Genomic DNA, 6,999 nt, shown 5'->3' with positions numbered 1-6,999 from the left:
TTTTTTTGGATTTTTTCAGGACATTTTTTCAATTTTTTTGAATTATTTCAGGACATTTTTCAATTTTTATGATTTTGCCCCCAGTGTCTAGCAAGGCAAGGAATATGACAGGTGAATAAACAAGCTTTCTGAAATGTTGGTGGATAGAGGGAAGACAAAGGCCTTTTATATTGGAGACAAGACGGATGCAATTTCCAAGGGCTATTGCGTGATGGGACAAGAGATTGGATATGACAATGTAAAGCAGTGACATGGCATGAGGGACATGTCAAGAGGTGTTTGAAACCATGTTTAAATTTTGCGTCCTTATGTTAGATCAAGATCAATGAATGAAAAAGAGTGTATGGATAGTGATAAGATATGGATAGGATAAGCAAGACCAAGAATGGATAAGGGACATGGACTGAAGGTCGGGGTAGGCTAAGGGATAGTGGCAGAAAGTTGCAATAAGATAGGGAATATGGATGAAAGGTTATAATAAGCAAATGCACAAATACCAAAAGCTATGATGGACTAAAAGCTGCAAACAAGATGCATGATGCTCATGAAGATCGTCAACCTTGTCAAGATCAAAGGTGGAAAGAGGAAATGGACATGAGGGACAATAGGATATGAAGGGTAATGACAGGGGTTCGATAGGATAGTGAAGGGCAATAAGATATGAAGGAGGAAACCTGCCCCCAAGTACGATATGCAAGAAGTTCATAGATTACACATGACGCTTGTTTGCCAGGTTTTCATCATGGTACTTGCCCAAGGCGCCTGTTTACTAGGTTTTCACTAGAGGGCGAATTATTTTTGCTTTACTTTTTTCTTTCTTTTTCTTTTTTTCTTTTTTTTTTTTTTTTCACTTTTGTTTGGCTTTTTCAATAAGAGATGGACACATGATAGGGGATGGAAGAAGGACTCAAGCGTCTTTTTGTTTAGATAGTAGCCTTGAAAAAAAATGGACCATGACCTTTAAAAACATGCTCAAAGATGTTGGTAGGATAAGGACATGAAAAATGAGATGAAACTAAGGCAAGGATTTATGCAAAGGATTGGACCAGAGGGATGGAAGGATGGAAAATATGCATTGGATAATGGATAGGGTATTGGAAGAATTGTGCTTGAGTGGATAGAAATGAAGGCAAGATCAACATTGGCACACACCTTGAGGGGTGATGGACTGATGGAGGAAAGACATATTTTGGATATTGAGATTTTAACGAAGGAAATGCTATGGATTTTGGGACATAAGGGCCCAAAACAGATGGAGGAATAGACTTGGATGGTTTGGATGGAGGAATAGCAATTTTGGATGCCAAGTTGGATGTTTCTTTAGGATTTTGTGCTTCAAGGAGCCACTTAGGGATCCACATGGTTTTTGATTTTTCATGCTTTTGTGGTTCCTTGGAGTGCATTGCTTGCACAAGGGATTTAGGAACCCATATATATTTTGACTTTGCTTTATTTTGCTCAGTGGACCTTTGTGGCCTTTTGGATATTTCTTTTTCTTTATAGATCATATCGTTCTTTGTTTTGACATGTCGATTATATTGGACATGTTGATCCTTGAATACATGTGGATTGCTAGACTTATGACTTTTATACTTGGCATCCAAATTGCTTGGAGGAGGAAAGGAATGCATGGATGGATATGAATGAAATGGACTTATTTTGGATGGATGAAATTTACTCAAGGATGTGTGCCTTTGCTGACCTTGCATAGAGGACGAAGGGATATAAGGACCTAAGATGGATGGAAAGTATGATGGGGAAGGGATATGTTTGGATTGTGATGGAGGGATACCAACGTCTTGAGAGTGAGTTGTGTAGACATGACCCTTAATATTTTCTTTGATATGGAGGGGTTCTTTCTCATGAAGGTCTACTCCTTTGCCTTTATGAATATCTTGACTTGTAGGAGACTCTTTTCTTTGGGAAGAAGACGCGAGTCCATTATGAGGTGGATATGATATGAGAGAAATAATGAGATCTTGAAGTGGATCGGATTGCACCAAAGTGGAAGAACCCATTATGCATGTCAAGGGTTCATGAACATCTTGCACTGACACATTAGAATCATGAAGGGGATTAGGATCATGAGGGGAACTAGGATTGTGTAGTGGACATGGTTCAATGACAGGGTCTTCAAGAGATAGAATGGGAGGAATAACAGGATCATCACAAGAAATACGATCTTGGAGTGTATATGGAGCATTAGGACAAGGAGATGGAGGAACAAGTGGATCTTGTGGAGGATCTGAAGGAATAATTTGATCTTGATAAGGATGAAGATCATTGGAATCCTCTTTAAAGGTGCTTTTCTCTTGACTTTCAATGGGATCATCGGAAAGGATGGAAGGGATATCTTGATCTGTCTTAGGAAGTGGAATGCCAATGGGATTTGAAAGGACATTGTGTTCATGAAATGGAAGGGGATCATTTGGGATTGGATGGACTGGGATATCTTAATCTTGCCTGGGGAATGGAGTGTCAATAGGACTTTGGATAGGATGGACAAGAATAGGGGAATTGTCATGAGTGTCTAGGAAGATGGGGTCCTGGTCAACAATTGGATGGGATGATAAGGTTTCAAGATCTTGATCTTGATCTATTTTAACATGCGTTTCTTCATGTTCTAAATTATCCTCTTGACATGAGGTTGGACTTTGGATATGCATGGGGGATTCTGACAAGGGATCAATGTTTTGGCATGAAGGAAATGCACTTTGAACATTTGTGATGGATTCTAGCAAGGAATCAATGCTTGAACATGAGGAAGAGGGACTTCGAATGGGGTCCTCTAAAATAGGTAATGGCATTAAAGTGCATGGTGGCATTGGGTCTTGTATTTCTGAAACATGACAATGATGTGCATCATGAATTGGATTATCTTGGCAATCAATTATGGATAGCCCTTGGGTAATTTCATCCTTGGGTGTATTGTTTGATGAGGACAATATAGAAGGTTCTTGTGAAACTTCTAAAGGTGTAGGGATAGATGCCACTGGAGAGTCAATTTGTTTGCGGGGGGATGGGGCATTGCTAGACATAATTGTATTATTTTGATCTTCCTCAAAGAACTCACTTGGTAGGTTCCTTAAGAGCCTTGCAATAAAGCCACCTTTCTTTCGAGGTTTTGACATAGTTGTATTTGGAATTTGAACTTGTTTTTGGTTTAATGTCATGTTTTGATATTGGACTTGGTTCAATTGTTCCGACATGTTTGAAACTTGGCTTGGTATGTGCTGCAACCTTTGTTTTTGAATGTTTGGTTGTGGTTGTTGACATTTATATTCCACCATTGGTTGAATTATTTGTTGACATTGTATAGTTGGTTGGACATATTATTGAAATTGGACCATTGGTTGTGTTGGTTGTATATGTTGAACAATTGGTTGTATTGGTTGAAAATCTGATTGATAGTAAACACCTTGTTCTTGTTGTGGAGGCACATAATGTTGAAATTGATGTTGTCTCCTTTCTTGAAATTGTTTCATCATCTCTATTTGTGAGAGGAGAGCTAGTATGTCTAATCGTTCAAGAAGAGATCTTACATCAATTGGCTCAATCTTTGGATTTTGACTTGGAAATTTTTGAAACATTTTGGACATTTGTGATCTATTCTTCTCAATGTTTTTCACTCTTTGTTCCAATATCTCCTCTTCTTGAGCTAGTTTCTCCTCTAGTTTTTGTATTTGGAAACTTGTTTCATCATAAAAAGTTTGATCGATATTGCCTTGTTGTTGGGTTGGATGTAATTGTGATTGCCTTGGATTAAAATTTGATTGCATTGTTGGTTGATACATCAAACTTTGTTGCATCATTGGTGCTTGGAACCTTGTTTCAATAGACATGTCACTATGCAAATGCAATATTTTTGGAAGTTTTCAAGGATAATGTATGATATGCAACTAAATGCAAACTAAATAGATGAAAATGCAATCTATGGCAAGAGTGCAATCTATGTTTTTGGTTGTTTTTCAAGATTTTGACAAACTTTTTGGAATGCAAATCTAAAAGAGACCCTTAGGAAATTGAAATGATGTCTAGACCTCAAAGGACAAAAGGACCAAGTGACAAAAAGGACAAATGACAATGTCTCCCCTATATGCTTGGATACTAAGCTAGGTTTGACCAAATGACAATAATGACATAAAGAGAAAAGGTTTGATAAGGTCTAGACTTCCTAACAATGACTTAGGGTTTATCAAAGATTTGGATTATTCAAGTATGACAAAACCTAGTTTTGACACTATATGCAAAGGGACAATTACTATGCAAATGACCCTAATATGATATGATAATGACCTAAGCTTAATGAAAAAAACCTAGGGTATGCAAATGCAAATGTATGACAATGTCAACCTAAGTTTGAATTATGAAGTGGTATTACTCTAATGCAAGAGGACACATGCAAATGGATGACTTTTATTGATATGCAAAAGGAGTATGACCTAGATGAAACCTAATCTTGGTACTTGATAATGACTTTGCAAAATGCAAACCTAAGATGCACCTAAATCTAAGTGACATGAATGTTGAGACAAGACTTTGAAAAATGTTTGACAACCATGTTTGAAGATGTTTTGAACTTTGTTGGATGAAATGTTCTTGTGTTTAACCTTGTTTTGAATCAATTTGCCTTGTTTTTGAAATGAGACACAACTCAACTTTTGACAAACAAAGAAGACAAGATATTTCAACTTAGAATCAAGACAATCATGCTCATTCACACATTTCTTATGGATGGCAAGGACATTAGGTACTTGAGAGGTAGACTCATTATGGGATTCAAGGAGAATACATAGATGCTTGACCCCACGGGCTCCCCTCCATGACACTCACTTCTCAGGGCAGCCAAGCATCAGTCCCCATGGAAATCTCCCCATGGAAAACTTAGTATCTCTTCCAAGTATCCAAACTTGTCCTTCTCAAGCAACTAGAAGGATTTTTGGCCTCTAAATACAAGGTGTTTAGTAAGGATTTCTGTTAAGCGTTACTCCTTGATGTCACGCAAGCGTGATTGAGACATTAAGCCCACCAAGATACCAAACAAATGTAGTCGCGCAAGCATGATTTAGACCATGAGGTCCTACTTAGATGTTGATATGAGAAAGAGCTCAAGGGTCATCACTTCCCAAGTAATTGCAATTCCCACGTAACCCTTCCTTCAAAGCTTTCGCCCATTAGGTATTTGTTTATAGTGAGTTAGAATGCCAAGGTATTCTAGCCATACTCACTTTGGGTCGTTCCCTTCTCACGACTATCACTTTCTTGCAAAAGTAAATGGTCGGGAAGGCAGGCCCTCTAAAGGTAACACACAATCAAGACAATGAGAATGGTATTGAAGATCTGGATTTCTGATCACCCTAAGAAGGATGAGAGCATACTCTCCTACTCCAATATCAAACTCAACAATCAAGGCAAACATACATTCATTCCATCCTATTTAGAAATCATACTAGGTGCCTAAACATTAATTGCAAACACAAAGTTTAGTTGCAAACACAAAGTTTAGTTGTAGTCCAAGGCAACTTGCAAAAACCCAAGTCAGAAGTTTGATATGTTTAGTCTTTGACTATCGAAACTGCATAAAATGTGTTAGTAGTTTCATTTGTTGTCTTTTTCATGTGTATGCCAAGGTTCTGCATAGAGAATTAGTACCAAAAATCCAAAAAGTAGAAACAAAATGCAAAAGAAAACAATTTTGCAAGTGAAAAACACTGTCTTTTTTTACCTCTGTTTCTGGCCTTACACAAGCGCAGAATGCATGACACAAGCGCAAAATGCATTACACAAGCGCAAAATGCATTACATAGGCGCAGATCCCTACATAGGTGCAAAAGTACTCACACAAGCTCAGGATGCATTACATAGGCGCAAATCCCTACACAGGCGCATAAGTACTCTCACAGGTGCAAGATGCATTACAGAGGCACAGGATTGCTCACATAGGCGCAAGATTGCCTACACAGGCACATATCCCTACACAAGCACAAAAGTACTCACACAGGCGCAAGATGCATTACACAAGCGCAAGATTACTCACACAGGTGCAAGATTGCCTACACAGGCGCAGATCCCTCCTACACAGGCGCAGAAGTGTCTAGAAAGCTCTAGGTCGCCCTGTTTCTTGAGTTTTTCACCTGCAAATCAACTCAAAAGCACTCAAAAGCATGGTCAGGGGGTTAGTTCACGTCAGGTTCACCATTTAATGTAGCATAGGAAATCAGAAATCATCACAAGCAAATCAAAATACTAATCTAGCTCAATCACGAAAGCTCAAATGCAATGATCAATCCTAAACACACTCAATAAAGACATGAAAGCAAAACATTCAAGATTAAAAGCTAAGCAAACCAAATGTAGATCTGAATATTCCTTCATGTGGCTCCATTGTCCTTCTTTCTTTTTCAAATAGCTTTTGTTTGTGGATCTCACCTTCAAGTGCATAAACCTAATGTGAAAGCAAGATTGACAATTAGCGCAAGAGTACTCAAAGCGTGATTGATTCGACAAAGTGATTATTAGATGGGGATCAGGGGCCTTGATTGAAGAAATTCATCCAATTTATAGACAAATTGGAGAAAAGACAAGATTAGCATGAAAGTGATTCGAATAGAAATTCAAATCAAGAATAGCAAAAATGACAAGTGTATGACAAATAGCTATGCAAGGACTTATGAAAATTTATGACAAATTGCTATGCAAGGATTTATGACAAGATTTTGAAATAGAAATAGACATTTAGGGATTTAGGAGAAATTAGAAAATTAGGTTAGAAATGATGACTTGGAATTTAGGAAATTGATGCAAATTAGGTAAATTAATTAATAATTTCTCATTCATTAATTAATTTACAAAAATAGGAGGAATTAATTAGCCAATTAAATAAATATTTAATTGTGACAAGAATACTTAGGATAAATAAATAATTTATTAACCCTAGAGGGGGAAATGACAAATAGGATTAAATGAATAAATCATAAAACCCTAGAAGATGAATTAGAA

The sequence above is a fragment of the Cryptomeria japonica genome, chromosome 4 (assembly GCF_030272615.1).
Source record: "Cryptomeria japonica chromosome 4, Sugi_1.0, whole genome shotgun sequence".
NCBI lineage: Eukaryota > Viridiplantae > Streptophyta > Pinopsida > Cupressales > Cupressaceae > Cryptomeria > Cryptomeria japonica.
Note: the sequence above shows the minus strand (reverse complement) of the source record.